This window comes from Alligator sinensis, unplaced genomic scaffold (assembly GCF_000455745.1).
Source record: "Alligator sinensis unplaced genomic scaffold, ASM45574v1 scaffold431_1, whole genome shotgun sequence".
Lineage (NCBI taxonomy): Eukaryota > Metazoa > Chordata > Crocodylia > Alligatoridae > Alligator > Alligator sinensis.
In genome coordinates, this window is record NW_005842841.1 from 58,904 (window position 1) to 77,056 (window position 18,153).

At 42.1% G+C, this 18,153-nt stretch overlaps 1 long non-coding RNA gene across 1 annotated transcript in view; it reads right to left on the minus strand.

Annotated features, from left to right (window-relative positions):
• Positions 1-662: 662 nt before the first annotated feature.
• LOC106722897 overlaps positions 663-18,153 on the minus strand; it is a 44,538-nt gene continuing 27,047 nt past the window's right edge. The window contains exons 2-3 of the long non-coding RNA XR_001358909.1: positions 8,120-8,190; positions 663-925 (exon numbers count right to left, since the gene is read on the minus strand). This is a non-coding gene — a long non-coding RNA (uncharacterized LOC106722897). The remainder of the gene's footprint in view (positions 926-8,119; positions 8,191-18,153) is intronic.

The window sequence follows — 18,153 nt, forward strand, 5'->3', positions numbered from 1 at the left end:
AGATTGAGAGTCACATTGTTTCAGTGCCACATACTGCCTTGGGAGATAATTCATTATCATGAAGGATGAGACCATCCTTTATGTAATTCGGGCTAATTCCATGGATAGCTTTGAAGAGAATGACCAAGTCTTTCATCTTGACCTTCTATATAGTGGTACACTGCATTTGGGGTGTTAGCTCTCTCTGATAAGCAGAGATAATCTTGTATACAGAACCAGTTATGCCTTTTTTATGGTTAGCCATTAATAAAGAACGAAGTCAACGATATTAAGGACTCCTAATTCTGCAAAAGTGGCTTTATAACAAGCTTTTGAATTGATTTGTCCCACAAGAGAGATTTTTCAAAGATTTGTCTAAGCTACAACAGGGTCCAGCAGTTGTTTAGAAAGTTTCTAACACTTTTTTAATTCTTAAATCTGTTCCAAGTGATGTGTCTTACAAAAAAAGTGGAAACATTTTAAATATCTATTGTGTTTTGCTATAAAATGTCTTATAACTTTAAAATTTCTTTCTCAGCTTGGGTAATTAAAAGGCAAACAAGAAGCATTTAGATGAACTATTAAACAATATGTAGTTTAATTGCATTCAGGTGAATATTGTTGCATCTGGCACAAGCACAATGCTGCAGTGTTCACACAGTGCTGCAAAGGACTGTGTTCTGAAAATTATTTCCAAAGTCAGTTAGCCCTGAAGGGTCACTGTACATTCTCATTCTTCACCAAGCAGTTGTGCTTCCCATGAGTCCCATGGAGCACAGTGCTTCACAGAATTCCAAGAGAGGCCCAGGGTATGCATGACAGTGATATAACAGGACAATGAGCTTCTAGATACTACTCTGAGTCTTCATGCACCTTGTTTTTCTACACTAGGAGAATGATATAAAGGAACTGAATCCAGCTTTTTTGTTCTTGAGATGTACAAGATCTACAATAAAAAAAAAAAGACAATGTAAATTTCCACAAAAAATATCATTTCCGGTCATGCCAGTTTATAGAAGACCCAGAAAAGACGATATGAAAAAAATACTTAATTTTCTATTAATGCCACATTGTAGTTAAAGGCTTATAAAATTAAGTTTTATAAAATGTGTCTCTTTTTAATATAGCACGGTGTATTATTTTATGGTATTCTATATTTCATAGGAGGTTCAATCCAACATGCTGCGCTTATAATTTTTTTAAAGATTTGGGCTGAACACTGTCATTTTAACTTTTAATGCTAATGATCTGTTCTCAATTTGATTCTTCATACATTAAAGGTTCTAATCTCTACAGTCGTATACCTTGTATAACTTTTGCTGCTCTAAACAAGAAAGCAACACAGTTTGACTTACCTAATTTACATTAAATTATTTCTCATTAGGCCCTTTCAGGTTTCCAGTTGAAGCTCATCCATCAGTGGTATTTCCTGAAAGTTGTTAGTTTACAGCTATTGGATGGACTCACTGTAATGACTGGTAGAATTTATCCAGTGGATAAATGCTCACATCATAACAACTTAGGCATTTTGCATTTTTATCACAATGTTAGCAAGAAATGAATGTGATATGGAAAATGATTATATTCCTTACAAGTTGGGACTGCAGTATGAAGCCTGTACTTACAATGTCTGTGTTCTATTTGTTTTATCTGTTCTATAGCTAAATAGAGAAGACCATCTTAATATAGAGCTCTTAAGCCTTTTTTTTGTACCTGCTCCTGATAACACCTCTTCACTCCTAGTTGAGTCTTCTTTCATTCCACCAATCAGTCTGTTTACATTTCCATGGAGTCCTTTCTCTGCTGTGTAGCTCAGTCTGCATCTGCCTCTTTCTCATATGTGAAAAAGGGCACTTAATGCCCAAAAGCTTGTCCAGCAACTCTGTCAACTGTACAGTTGGTCCAGTAAAAAATCTCACAGAAAATCCTTGCTTCTTATATATTAAGATCTTAGCCATATATTGAGGATTTTTTGATATAGAATACAATGTGGTACAATATAAGTCTAGTGTTTTTTCATGCTATTCCGTTTATTACAAAAATATAAAACACAGTGTTTTGCTTCCTTAAATGAAGTAGGAGCAATCAAAAGAAGGAAGTTTTCCCTGTTTGCATGCTTTCTAGCCAGTCCTGTATTCCAAATAGCTTAGTCTTTGCTCTCTTTTAGTACTTTACTCATGACTGCTCCTTCCAGTTGGGGTTGAATAAAGGGCATTTGGCACACGTTATCAGTTTTATTAAAGTTTGTGGTGGCCTATGGATCAAAGACATGATTGTTAGCTGCTCTCATTCTACATAAAGAGTTTTAGAGAGAGGCTGACATCCTACAGCCTATGGGCCAGATCCAGCCCATAGAGCCATTGGATCTGGCCTGAAGATGTGGAGCTTTAGCAGTATTCAGTGGTTGAGGGTTTCAGCACAGTCCGTGGCATTCAGTTTTGGAGGCTTCTGCCATGCAATTCTGGGAAGAAGCAACAGTGGCAGGGGCTTTTCCCATACTACAGCAGGGAGAAGCAGTAGCAGCGGACAAGTCATGGCACCTTCCTGCCTCATATCCAAGTTGGATTGTTCCATCCCACAGTCTGAAAAGGTTGCTGACTGCTGATTTAGAATCTTACTAAGTAGAAAAAGTTCAAAAGAGGGGATGCACAGATAGATTAGATAGGTTTATCCACTGGATAAATTCTACCAGTCATTATTACAAAGATGTAGTCTTTCTGGACTTCAGTAAGGCCTTTGACACCGTCTCTCACCCCATCCTAATTAATAAACTAGGCGACTGTGGCATAGATGCCTACACAGTCAGATGGATTGCAGATTGGCTGAAGGGTCGCACTCAGAGGGTGGTGGTGGATGGATCATACTCGACTTGGGGGGAGGTGGGTAGTGGAGTCCCCCAGGGCTCGGTCCTGGGGCCTGCGCTGTTCAATTTCTTCATCAGCGATCTTGATGTTGGGGTGGAAAGCAACCTGTTTAAATTCGCTGATGACACCAAAATTTGGGGGGGGAGGTGAGCACGCTAGCAGGGAGAGAGAGATTGCAGAAGGATCTGGATAGGTTACAGGGGTGGGCAAACAGGAACAGGATGTGTTTCAATACGGACAAGTGCAGGGTGCTGCACTTGGGTAGTAGGAACCAGCAGCACACTTATACGATGGGGAACTCCCTACTTGAGAGCACGGAGGCGGAAAGGGATCTTGGTGTCATTATTGACTCCAAGATGAACATGGGCCGACAATGCGAGGTCATGGTTGGCAGGGCTAACAGGACCTTGTCGTGAACATTCCTCCATCACAGTCTTGATATTGGGTTACAGGCTGACCATGGGCTGCCCTATGCACTGCTGCCATCTGATACCAGGAAGGCTAACGGAACCTGCAGAGCAGATTACTAGGGGGAACCAGAAGGGTTTGGGGGAGACGCTGTTTCCCCTAGCCCCCGCTGGCATAACAAGGAGTAATGGGCACAAGTTGATGGAGAGGAGGTACAGATTGGACATCCGAAAAAACTACTTCACAGTTAGGGCGGCTAGGAGCTGGAACCAACTTCCAAGGGAGGTGGTGCTGGCCCCTACCCTGGGGATCTTTAAGAAGAGGCTGGATACCTACCTGGCTGGACTCATTTGAGTCCCGTTTTTTTGTTTAGGGTTCTTTTGTTGTTCTCCCGCCCTGGCGGGGGGGCGGGCTAGAAGATCTATTAGGTCCCTTCCGACCCTAAAACTATGAAACTATGAAACTATTACAGTGAGTCCATCCAATAGCTGTAAACTAACAACTTTCAGGAAATAATCTTACCTAAAATAGTCTATGATAATTTGGCCCTTAAATGGTTGTGTGAATTTCTTAAAAGGAATTGAATGTAATAAAATCTTATGGGCCAAATTCTGCCAAACTTATATTAGTACAGGCTTACCTTTGTTTCACTAGGGTCTCACTAGTTTAACTAAAAAGTTGATTTGTCCCAAACTAATATCTGGCAGGAGGCAGAGTATTGCACATAATAATGCTGAAGAAATGAGAAATTGCAGCTTAAAGGCAGGAGGCAGAAGCATGGAGGCAAAAGCCTGAGATGCTTGGCAGGTCTATGGAAAAATAAACCCTGCCATCTCAAGAGCAGGGAGTATCCAGAATTCAGACCTAGAATAGTGCTCTGGACATCTGTTGAGAAGAGAGGGAATTGCACAGAAATTTAGTTAATTTGTACTAAAATGTTAAAAAGATGTTCTCAAGCTCCCACCAACTCAGAAAAGCATGCAGAGTTTGTTGCCAATGCTCTTGCTTTTTGCAATGTCTTTTCTCCATTTCTGGGGTAATGTTTGTTCTTTTTTAATGTCTCTTACAAGGAATCATTTAAATATAAGCAATGCAGTTGCAACAAAAGATTTTGATCCTTACCTTTCCTGGAGAGGGAGAATTTTCTGATCTGAAATAACTGATAATGCCTGAGGATTAAGGGGTTGATGTACTTAATAAAACCATATGTGTTTTTTAGACACTTTTCAGGAAAATCCATACTGAATTCCTGATTTTAGGACTAAGGTTAGAATTTAACAAAATATCCACTGTCTAAAAGGGACAGCTCCTCCTCTACTAGGCACTTAAGTGCTCAAGTCCCTGAAATAACATTAACACATTCGTAACATGCCATCATCTCAGCCTCAAGCCTAATTTACAAAAGCAGCAAGCAGGAGGAAAGCCTATCCAACTCTTGTGTGAATTGTTTTTAGGGACTCAAGCAGGGTGGAAAAGGATCTTATTTACTTATCTAAGAGGTGAATTAAAATCTGGCCCTAAGCAGATCAGTAGTTCTCAACCTTTTTTGGACTCAAAGCATCCCTCAGTAGATTCAAAGGGCACTCCTTGAAAGACTCAAGGTACCCCTTGGAAAATGCTAGGTCTTAGTATTAGCTTGTTTTTGAACTATCGAAAAATAATAGAGATTTTTTTTTCTGTTGCTAAGTCCTCAGAAACATCACAGCAGGTCAGAATGTTTTCAACACTATGGATTCCTATTTTGAAATCTCTTGGTTTACCTTGTGAATCATGTTTGAACACATAACAGTGCTAAATTGTGTTGCACCCTTGAAAGAATCTCAAGGCACCTCAGAGTGTAATGGCACTCCCATTGAGAATCATTGATATAGATAAAAATCTGCTATCCTAGATGGTGCAAGCACAACAATCATATTGACATATTGCATATTTATTTTGTAGCATACCATTTTCAGAGTTGGTTTAATGCCAGTCAGAATTTTGCCTTGAAAGGATTAATAATTTATGGAAATATAAGTTATTATCTGTGCTGATAAGGTTAGATCAAAATGTGTAAAGTTACTAAGCCCCAGGACTTAAAAGACGAATCAGTGATGATATATAACTGACCACTGAAAGTTTATTTCATCTAGCAATTGGTCACCAGGTAGTCTGAGCCTCCTAATAAGAGAAACAGAAAACGGCAGTGGGTAGATTCTGTTCAAAAACTATTAGAATGGTGTTAATTATTCTGAAAAATGAATAACTAATGAGTGTATATTTTTCAGTTAATCAAGAAATTAAATTAGTTAGAACCACTGAAGCAAAGTGGTTGTGATTTATTTTCAGTATCTTTGTACATTTTTGAAGGTGAATCAACTTGCCTAACCAAGCTTTTTGAAACCACTGCTGTTGTCTTTATCTCAGCCATCTGGTATTGTCTAAGATGACCTATTTTAATTATCAGAAGACTTTTACTGATGAAGTTATTTCATGCCTATTTTGCCTTGGCAATTACTGTTTACCTGTAAAAATAAGGCATGCATGGTATTTGTTTTCAAGTTAGGCTGTTTAAACTGTATGCAGATAACTAAAATTGCCACGGTTTCTATGGTAGTAGCAAAACCCACAATTGTATCTCTAACTATTACATTTGATTATGATAAATTAATAAATAAATGCACTTTACATTGTAAAGAATGATGTGAATGCACTGCCATTTGCATTCTCTTAGTGCAAATGTTGTTTTTTCTATGTCCAGTGCCTAAGCCCTTGAAACTCAGCCTGAATCCTGTTAAGTTACCAGACTCTCCATCTGCAATCCATTACATTCAGTTTTGAGCGAAAAGCTCCATGCCAACATCAAATTTGCCTAAGAAATACTAGCTCAGAATAAAGCTAGTGTTTTGATCATGAACAACCTCCTTCTCCTTTTAAACACCCAAAGTAAGGAGGAATAGCATAGCTCTTTGCAGACTCAGTCTCTGCCTTTCTCATATGCATCTATACACATACTATAGGGTGGAGAGTGGGTGCTTTAATTAAGGTGACTCTGAGAGCTGCTCTAATTAAAGCACCCACAATATCATGTTAATTCAGCATCCTGCAGTTCAAAATGGTGGCAGGGTGCTTCAACTAAAGCCTTTTTGATGAGCTTTAATTAAAGCACCCTTGCCACCATTTTGAAATGCAAGGACACTGAATACACATGATGCAGAGGCTGCTGGAGAGCGCTAATTATGATGCTCCAGCAGACTTACAGCAGACACTCTTAATCTAATTAGCATGCATCAGAGCAGAAGGCTGTCATATAGGTGCCAATAGATAGCTGCGCAGAAGGGGAGGAAATAAACTAGGAGAGTGAAACTCAAGGGAAGAAGACTTATCAAAGACACTTCCCTGCAATTCCAGGCCTCTCTCTCTCTCCCCCGCCCCCCCACTACCAATCAAAAGAACCTAGATTTTACTCTTTGATTTTAATTACAGAAAAACTGATGTTAAATCTACTTAACTTTTATCCACTGAGGCTTCAGTAATCAATTCTGTTTGGGGGAGCAAATAGGACATTATTCAGATGAACTCACTTCAGCAGACACATCTGCTCTGAGCCCCTCCATTGAAATTCTGTAGGTAACAGACCCACAGCAGAAGGCAAAAGTAGACAGAGCATGCTAGAATGCCATTTCTTTCTTCAGTGTCTTATGAATCTGATTGAATATTTGCACTAGCATTAATGGCAACCTGAGGAAGTCCCCTGAGCCACTTTTCAAATCAACACTTTAAAAATACATTTTTCCTCTCCTTTTTGGAGGGTTTGAGTTTCATTTCCTTATGGGCTTCCACAAATGGGTGAGTTGCTGTTTTGCCATACCATATGCAGGGAAATCTTTTCGTCCGTAGTTCCCTTCTAATTGAGACAGTAAGTATTGTAGTAGCCAATTTTACATTATTTTGCCTCTCTTCTGTAAACATATGTATTTTAAGTCTCAGTAAAGTCTACCATAAAGAAGTAGATTGATTTTGCTAGGTGTACATCTAGCAAATAACATAATGGTGTTGGATCTGACAAGTCAGGTGCCTGCCCTGTAAAGTAGAGGGAAATCGGCTAATAAAATTTTAATCCTGTTACCACAAAACTATAAAAGCACATTCTGTTCTTTCCAAATGGGATTTCTTAGTGGCTCATATTTAAGCTGACTTTAAACGAGTAATGAGAATTAGAATTTGTATTGTTAATCTTTTTATTTCCCGGTCACATTCATTCCAAGGTGATTACTTATTATAATTATGATTCCAAACTAAAAGTCTGAGTTCACTATTGCCAGTACATTTAATATCTTATGGTGTATCCTGGAAATCATAATAGAAAATAAAAGTAATATTGCTTGAAAAAGTATAAGAATTTATTGTAATGTATAACATTTGTATTATATGTTGGATATGATAAATAGATTATCGTACTTAATGACACATGGAAGAGAGGCAATATACGTATGTCTCTGAAACAATTTTTTTCCATTAGGGGTTGAAAAATAGTGTTGTTCCCTTTGCTCTTAAATGTGTCTTCCAGTAAATGCCAAGATATTTTTTTATTTGTAGCTGTCTATCACAGAATTTTTTGGTCCTAAAGACTGGAAAATAAGACTGTCTGGAACTTCCAAATGTTGTCAAAATATTGCTGAACATTGTCTCAATCTGATGCTGCAGATCTATTTTTTGTGAGAATTTATCTGATGCTTTTTTCCCCTGGAATTAACTGAAACTGTCTCAAATATTAATTAAGAGCATGATTCTGACAGGTCAGGTATCCAGATCAATACTAAAAGTATTTTACCCTGCAAGTAGTGGCACAATTTACAGGAAGTACCTGAGGGGACAGTACTACTCACTGTGAGTAAAGATGAGAGAATCTGTCCTTTTGTTGTCACTGAGTCAGAGAGAGGGATACTTCATCAGGTACCTGAAAGTTTAAAAAGATGAATGCTTGGGAGATGACATTTGTTTTAGATACTGAACATGAAGTCTGACCTTTCCTGACAAGTGAATATTCATATAGCTTATGAGAATTACTGAAAAGGATGTCAGAACAAACCAGATAAAGTCTAAATACTAAAAAAAAAAATCCACAAAACAAAAAATCCATTAAACGTGTTTTGCTATAGAGAGAAACGCTAATTAGCAAAAGAATGAATCCCGAGGCATGACAATTTGTAGGGTAATTACCTTCTTATTCAAGACAAGGGTATTGAAAACGGAACAAAAAGATTTCCAGTAAAGTCTTTCATGACTGCCTGCCTCAGGTATTTCAGAGGTGCTTATCACCATGGTATCTAAACCATGAGCAACAATTAAAGATGGTACCAAGCATGCTAAAAAGTATATCAGTGATATATCAGTGTGGGCATTTTGTTTCATTTATAAGTTTCAATTATAACCGTTGTCTGTCTGCATGCTTGTAGAACATCCTATTAAAAAAAATCCTGTTCCTTTAAAATACAGCTTTCCGAAAAATAAATCTATCGTGCTTTTATGACCATAGTCTCCTTTGACCACATGACTGGAAGGCATCATTTTCTTCAGTGAAGAAGTGAATTAGGTAATCTTGTGTCACTTCCACTATCCTCTGAATTAGACTGAGTAAATTCTAAAATGTCTGTTGATATGTATAGTACTATATATGAAAGGAAAATAATCCTTTCCTTCCCACTTTGACAATAAACTAGCACCCTACAAGCTGAGATTTGCCAGCTAAGATTTGTTTATTTAACATCCTAACTGCTGGTCATTGTGACTGATTCTAAACACACACTTTCAAGGCAAAATGGAAATATTTCTGCTCGCTAGGATTCAGGAGCTCTTTCCATAAAAATATGATATCAAATAATTTTTCTTCTAGCAAGTTGATTGTTGAATAGGTACCAGCCGGATGCAGAATTTTAATATTATATCACTGGAAACTAGATTTAAAAAAGGTGCAATTCATGACACAAAATGCTTTGCTTAAGCTGTAGTTGGTTTCCATAAGGGTGCTGACTGTATTTTATTATTTCACTGCAGGTGTGGCACTTAGAAATCATAAAGAACAAACCATGTAGCACAGTGAAATAATGGAGAAAGCAGGGCACTGGTGGAGAAAGACAATAGTGACTGTAATAATGAGGAAGATTTCAATAAAGTAATATAATAAGGGCCTTGGTACGTGTTAATTTGGGTGGCTCCTAGAGGTCTTAACCCCTGAATTGTCTGCATGGTAACACCTTTAAGAGGTTTAAAGCACTTGTTATGCAGCTCAAAATTACACCACTGCAGGGCAGGATTATCTCTTAATCTGCATAACCCAGCTGCTGTTCCATTAACGTGTGGCCACTCCTCACAGATGTGCCACTCAAATTGAAGATGTGACTGCAAGTTTGCACTAAAGCTGATCAACATTTTTACAGCTCACAGTGTAATGTGTAACTAAGCCCTAAGTAGTTTTTATAATATAGAATTTCTGAAACTATTAAATCCTCCAATTTGTAATTTACATTATTATGGTCCTTTTATCATTTTACCATTCAATCCCCTCTCTCGATAACAATCTGGTTACAGAAGTATCTTCTATGAACTGTAATAATTACAGCACAGTTTTTTTAATCTCAAATCTTTGTTGGTTACATTACATTCACTTGTTCTTTTTAAGGTATCTCCAGGTTTAGGACTGTAGGAAAGAAGGGCTGGAATAGACCTTGTGACATCATGTGGTTTAAACCCCCGCTTAAAGCAGAATCATCCCCAGCTGAACTATCGCAGCCAACCTACTCTTGAAAATTTCCAAATATGTAGATTCCACAACTTTTCTAGGTAGCCTGTTCCTGTGCTTGATCACCCTCATAGTGACAAAGTTACTGGCCCAGTGTCAGAGACTAATAGGATTGAACTCTTAGTCTTCTGACATATGGTCTAACACAGTACATCACACTGAATATCATGAAAAATTAAATACAGAAAGGTTATTAACTTCCATTTAAAATTGTAGCTAGATAGAAATATTCCTGTTCTTGTTATGGTAGATACGTACCATCTAAAATTTGTATGCTAGAGTAGAAGTAGAAAAAAAGGGCTTGATCAAAACTTAACTATATACAGCTCTGACACTATTTTTTTAACATTCTTTTCTGAAAAACTATATCAAAGGTATACTCATGAGCTCTAGAATTTTCTTCACCTCCATGATATGATCTATGAATATCTATGTGCCTGGAGTGCTCTGTAAAGAACAACAATTAGAAGCCCAACCACATATGGATTGCTGGGAGATAATGAGAAGAGCTCTGTAGCCTAAAGCAGGTGGATATTGGAAGTGACAATACTCAGCAGCAGGAGAATGAAGCAGAGCTCCAGAACTAGCTTAGTTATGAAAGAAGATTAAAGGAGCTAGAATAAGATTACGTAGGGGATACAGAAAGCAGTGTTCTGGCTACCCAGGGTGGAGCTATGCTTGCTGTCCCCAGGTTGCAGAGCTGAAGCTTATGAGCTTCATTGGTTGCCACGTGAGGCTGGGAAGGGATTTTTTTCACCTCCTCCTGCTACAGGATTTGGAGGTTTCATTTTTTTCTTAGAAGCATTGGGAGCTCAGGATCTTGACTGAGGCATGACAGTGTTTCTACTGGGACTAAAACCTAGAGGTTCCTGAATAGAGGGGCTTGCCACCCCTCTCCCCTCACACACACATGCACACACTCAGGGTCAGCATGATCACCCCATAGAATCATAAACAATTAGAGTTAGAAGGGACTAGGGCTGTGTGAAATTTCACCAGGTGTTATATTTCAAAGCTGTTTCAATGGGTTCTGAGCTTGAAACAGCAAAATCAAAATGAAACAAAAGGCTTCAAAACAAAACAAGGGCACTTGAAACATTTGGGAAGTTTCAAAACATTTTGAGTTTCAAAGCTGGGCTTGCATGGCTTCAGTGCCAGTCCCAGCTGGCAGCGGCAGCCTGCTGTCATCTGCGTGCAGATCTGGGGTCCTGCGCCCCCTAGGAGGAGTCTGGCACAGCCCCATAGCCCTCCCAGGGGGTGCAGGCCCCTGGATCTGCGCACTGGATGACAGCATGCTGCCACTGTTGGCTGGGGCCAGCGGCAGCTGCAATCTTCCTGGTGCTTGGCACAGGCTGCACCCAGAGCCTATCCCACCTGGCAGCAGAAGCCTGCTGTCATCCCGCACACAGATCCAGGAGCCTGCACCCCAAGGAGGAGTGCATAATCCTGTCATCCTGGATCTGTGTGTGGGATGACAGGAGGCTGCTGCTGCCACGTGGGACCAGTGCTGGGTGCAGCCTGCACCTCGCACCAGGAAGATTGCTGCTGCTGCTGGCCCCAGGCAGCAGTGGTGGCCTCCTGTCATCCCACACACAGATTTCAGGGACCCGCACCCCTGGGAGGAGTCTGACACAGTCATGCAACCCTCCCAGGGCTGTAGGCCTCTGGTTCTGCATGCGAAATGACAGGAGGCTAGCGTTGCCAGCAAGTGAAAGCAGTTTTCCTTTCAACTGTTTGAGATGTAGTTTCCCAGAACCCTGTGCACCTATCTCCTTGAAACTTGACAGGATTCATGCCCTCAGAAGGGGCTACCATCCCTGCAATTTTAATCTGAATCAGGCAAGAATTGACAAGATTTTAGGTATTTTCATGATTCCCTGCTATAGCCTTTTGGCAAAACATTGAAACCTGTAGAAGCAGCGAAACCGTTTTGATGAAACAAAGCGGAACAGTGCTTCGAAATGAAATGAAATGATGAAACAAAACACTGTCCCCTTGAAACGGCAAAATGGAAGTCGAAACAAAATGGTGTTATTTCACACAGCCCTAGAAGGGACCTCAGGAGGTCATGTAGTCCAACCCTCTACCCAAAGTAGGATCATCTCCAACTAGATCATCCCAGGCAGGCCTTTGTCTACCTGGGTCCAAGGATGGAAATTCCACAACCTCTCTGGGTAACCAGTTTCAGTGCTTTACTACCCTCCTAGTAAGAAGGTTATTCCTAATATCTAAGCTAAACTTTCCTTGCTGCAACTTGAGACCATTATGCCTTGTTCTGTCATTATTTCACTGAGAACAGTCTAGCTCCATCATGTTTGGAACCACCCTTCAGGTAGTTGAAGCCCCCCTGAGTGCATCTACACAAGACACTAACTGCACAGTAGTGGAATACTATCTCACAGTAGCACATCACAGCATCAACAGTGCTAATACAATACCATGCAGTATTATTAGGCTACTGTCCAGTAGTGTCACTAAAAAAGCTTTCACCGGTGCTTATGCAGAGTAACTTCAGGTACTTCAAATTTATTTAGTACTTGTATAATTAAGTACTAAATAAATGTGCAGTAACCATTGTGCAGTAGCTTCTCATATAGACAGTCTTCTTTTCTCCAGAATAAATAAGCCCAGTTCTCTCAGTCTCTCCTATTAAGCCATGTGCCCTAGCCCCCTGCGATTGCTGTTGTCCTCCAATTTGTTCATATCCTTTCTGTAATGAGGGGCCCAAAACTAGACACAGTACTCCAGGTATGGCCTCATTAGTGCTGAATAGAGAGGAACAATCATCTTGATCTGATGGTACTGCTCCTACTAATGCAGCCCAGTATGCCATTAGTCGTCTTTGCAACAAGGGCATACTGTTGGTTCATATTCAGCTTATTTTCCACCATAACCCCAAGGTCTTTTTGTGCAGAGCTGCTATTTAGCCAGTCAGTCCCAGGCCTGTACCGGGGCATGGAATTGTTCCATCCTAAGTGCAGGACTTTGCACTTGTCCTTGTTGAACCTCATGAGATTTATTTTAGCCCAATCCTCCAATTGGTTGAGGTCTCTGTGAATTCTAGCCCTACCCTCTAAGGTATCTAGTACTCCCCCCAGCTTGGTGCCATCTGCAGACTTGCTCAAGCTGTACTCCATTCCATCTTCCAGGTCATTGATGAAAATATTGAGCATAACTGGCCCCAAGACCGATCCTTGGGGCACTCTACTTGATACTAGCTACCAGCTAGATATTAACCCATTAATTACAACCCTTTGAACCCAGTGATCCAGTCAGTTCTCTATCCCCCTTACAGTCCATTCATCCAACTCATACTTCCTTAGCTTGCTTGCAAGAATGTTGTAGGAAACCATATCAAAAGCCTTGCTAAAGTCAAAGTATATCACATCCACTGAACCACTCAACTCATCATAGAAGGCAATCAGGTTGGTCAGGCATGACTTGCCATTGGTGAATCCATGCTGACTGTTCCTAATCTCCTTTTTCTCCTTCAAGTGCTTAGAAATGAATTCCTTAGAAACCTGTTCCATGATTTTTCCAGGGACTGAGGGGGTTCGGATTGGTCTCTATTTGCCTGGATCCTCCTTTTTACCTTTCTTAAAGATGGACACTATATTTGCCCTTTTCCAGTTATCCAGGACCTTTTTCAATTCCAACATCATTTGGAATCAGAACACAATTTCACTATGTGATCACTTTAGTATGTACTGTTGGGATTCTTGATTTCCTCTGTAGCAGGGATCATGGCTCTCTTTTTTGGATCTCTGAAGCATATTTTCACAACCCTTTCAGGAGTAGGACATTGACAACCATTCCTCCCCTACTTTATCTGTGGCAGGTTAGGGTCCTATGCCTTGTATTTGTGCAACAGGGCTAATTATATTTTTTAGTTAGACAGTGATTTATATGAGATAGCTTGAATAGGGGTGATGCTGCCTCAGTGAGAAGTTTGGATTTGATCAGGAGTGGCCAACCTGTGGGATGTGTGCCGCAAGTGGCACGGGCAGCCTATGTGTGGGGCACACAGCACAGCAGCAGGTCAACAGAGAGAAGAAAGAGCAGGAGATTGGGTAGGGGAAGGGGATCAAAGGGGCACTTCAGGGAGGGCACGAGGCTTAATTTGTGGCATGCCTGCAAACATAGTTGCCCCTCTCTGGACTGGATGACCTCTAGAGGTCTCTTGCAGCCCTACTTTTCTATGATGAAAATACTGAATCTGTAGTTTGTATATTACCTCCCAGAATGTTAACAAAACAGAGTAATCATTTGCTGTGCTAGTGTACAATAGCATTGTTCACCTTATAATCCTAAATGCAAAATCCAACATTCAAATATTCTTTTTTGTAATACCTTAAAGATAGAAATCCATAACCTACTAATGTATCCAAATTACAGTTATTTCACTTAGCCTGTATTTCCTTAACTTACTAATGAGAATGCTATGGGAAGACTATCAGAAGCTTTACTATAATTGAGCTATATCACATCTGCTTCTCTCCCTCGATCCACAAAGCCTGTCCCTTTGTCATAGAAGGAAATAGAGTTAAGCATGGCTTGCCCTTGACAAATCCCTTTTGGCTGTTGTGATCAGCCTGTTCTCCGCTAGATGCTTAGAAATAAATTGTTAAATGGCATGTTCCAGGATTAAGGATAACAAAAAGTCCTTTTTCAAATATATTGGGAGGATGAAGAAGGCGCCGGGTAATGTGGGGCCCCTGCAGGATATGCGGGGCAATCTGGTGGTTGCGTCAGAGGATAAAGCGGACCTCTTTAACCAATTCTTCACCTCCGTTTTCTTGTGCAGGGACAGGGACTTCCCTGCTGTGATAGAAGCCGGACGCGAGGGGATCGCCTTCAGACCTCAGGTTGGGGAGGACCGGGTTAGAGAGCTTCTGGAGGGGCTGGACGCGTTCAAGTCAGCGGGTCCGGATGCTCTCCACCCCAGGGTGCTGAGGGAGCTAGCTGGGGTTATTGCAGGGCCCCTGGCATGGCTCTATGAGTGATCGTGGTGCTTGGGCCAGGTGCCAGATGATTGGAAGGTAGCTAATGTGGGGGAGGACCGGGTTAGAGAGCTTCTGGAGGGGCTGGACGCGTTCAAGTCAGCGGGTCCGGATGCTCTCCACCCCAGGGTGCTGAGGGAGCTGGCTGGGGTTATTGCAGGGCCCCTGGCACGGCTCTACGAGCGATCGTGGTGCTTGGGCCAGGTGCCAGACGATTGGAAGGTAGCTAATGTGGTCCCCATCTTCAAAAAAGGGAAAAGGGAGGACCCGGGCAATTATAGGCCCGTCAGTCTTACCTCAATCCTGGGGAAGCTCTTTGAGAAGATCATCAAGGAGCACATTTGTGATGGGCCGGCATCCGAGATGATGCTCAGGGGCAATCAGCATGGATTTATTAGGGGGAGATCATGTCAGACCAACCTGATTGCCTTTTATGATCAGGTCACAAAGGCCATGGATGCAGGTGTCGCGGTGGATGTAGTCTTTCTGGACTTCAGCAAGGCCTTTGACACCGTCTCTCACCCCATCCTAATTAGTAAACTAGGCGACTGTGGCATAGATGCCTACACGGTCAGATGGATTGCAGATTGGCTGAAGGGTCGCACTCAGAGGGTGGTGGTGGATGGATCATATTCGACTTGGGGGGAGGTGGGTAGTGGAGTCCCTCAGGGCTCGGTCCTGGGCCCTGCGCTGTTCAATGTCTTCATCAGCGATCTTGATGTTGGGGTGGAGAGCAACCTGTTTAAATTCGCTGATGACACCAAAATTTGGGGGGAGGTGAGCACGCTAGCAGGGAGAGAGAGATTGCAGAAGGATCTGGATAGGTTACAGGGGTGGGCAAACAGGAACAGGATGTGTTTCAATACGGACAAGTGCAGGGTGCTGCACTTGGGTAGTAGGAACCAGCAGCACACTTATACGATGGGGAGCTCCCTACTTGAGAGCACGGAGGCGGAAAGGGATCTTGGTGTCATTATTGACTCCAAGATGAACATGGGCCGACAATGCGAGGTCATGGTTGGCAGGGCTAACCGGACCTTGTCGTGCATCCACAGGTGCATCTCGAGTAGAGCCAGGGAGGTGATCCTCCCCCTCTATGCGACGCTGGTCAGGCCGCAGCTGGAGTATTGTGTCCAGTTCTGTGCGCCCCATTTCAGGAGGGATGTGGACAACATGGAGAGGGTCCAGAGGAGGGCCACCCGCATGATCCGGGGACAACAGGGCAGACCCTACAGTGAGAGACTGCGGGACTTGAACCTATTCAGCCTCCACAAGAGAAGGCTGAGGGGGGACCTGGTGACCGTCTATAAACTCACTAGGGGGAACCAGAAGGGTTTGGGGGAGACGCTGTTTCCCCTAGCCCCTGCTGGCATAACAAGGAATAATGGGCACAAGTTGATGGAGAGGAGGTACAGATTGGACATCCGAAAAAACTACTTCACAGTCAGGGCGGCTAGGAGCTGGAACCAACTTCCAAGGGAGGTGGTGCTGGCCCCTACCCTGGGGATCTTTAAGAAGAGGCTGGATACTTACCTGGCTGGACTCATTTGAGTTCCGTTTTTGTTTTTAGGGTGAGTGGTTTTGTTTGTTTGTTTGTTTGTTTGTTTGGTTTTTTTTTGGGTTGTTCTCCCGCCCTGGCGGGGGGGCGGGCTAGAAGATCTATTAGGTCCCTTCCGACCCTGAAACTATGAAACTATGAAACTATGTTCCATCATCTTTCCTGGGATCAAGGTCAAACTGAGCAGTCTATAATTTTCTGGATCCTCCGTCTTTTCTTTCTTAAATATAGGCGCCATATTTGCCCTTTTCCAATCATCTGGGACCTCACCCAACCTCCACAAATTCTCAAGCATAATAGACAGTTGCTCTACAATTACCTCAGCCAATTCCTTGAGTCCTCTAGGATGAATCTCGTCTTACCCTGATGACATGAAAACATCCAGTTTCTCCAAGTAATCTCTAAACTGTTCTTGTCCTACTATAGGCTGCTTATCTGTATCTTGTACCCACACTGCCAGCTTCACTCATCATCTGATAGCTGACCTTCTCCAAAAAGACTACAGTAAAGAAAGTTTTAAGTATTTCAGCCTCCTTTGCATCATCCATTTTTTCGATTGCTATTCTTTTTCAGTAAAGAATATGAATTTTCCTTTATCTTCCTCTTACTTCTGACATACTCTCAGAATGCTTGTCTGTTGCTTTTTACATCCCATCTTAGCTATGTTTCAATGTGTGCCTTGGCCTTAATTTTCTTCCTGTGCAGTAGGGCTGTGCGACATTTTGGCGGCCATTTCATTTAATTTCATTTCAGATTCAGATGTTTCAATGGTCAAAACACCAAATCCGAAACAAAACGCAGGGCTCCAAAATGAAATGGTCCATCCGAAACATTTAGGATGTTTTGGAGCTGTTTCAGAGGCAAGCTTGCAGGGAAAGGGGGGGGGGGTGCAGTGCAGGGAAATGACTGCTCTGATATTGACATCTTTAATTTTTTTAAGAAAAGACATTTTTAAATCTGCAGGTCCAGATGCCCTCCACCCAAGGGTGTTGAGGGAGCTGGCAGGGGTCATCGCGGAGCCTTTGGCCTGGCTGTATGAGCATTCCTGGTCATCTGGCCAGGTGCCAGGGCATTGGAAACTGGCTAATGTGGTCCCTATTTTTAAGAAGGGGAGGAAGGAGGACCCAAGTAATTATAGGCCTGTAAGCCTTACCTCGGTGTTCGGGAAGCCCTTGGAGAGGATCATCAAGGAGCATATCTGTGGGGGGCCTGCAGGGGAGATCATGCTCAGGGGCAATCAGCATGGGTTCACCAAAGGCAGGTCCTACCAGACCAACTTGATTGCCTTTTACGACCGAGTAACTAAATCCTTGGATGATGGTGTCTCTGCGGACATAGTCTTTCTAGACTTTAAGAAGGCCTTTGACACTGTCTCTCACCCCATCCTCATCAATAAATTAAGTGACTGCGGCATTGATGCCTGCACAGTTGGATGGGTAAAAAATTGGCTGATGGGGCATACCCAGAGAGTAGTGGTGGACGGGTTGTACTCAACCTGGCGAGATGTGAGCAGTGGGGTACCCCAGGGCTCAGTCCTCGGACCCGCACTGTTTAACATCTTCA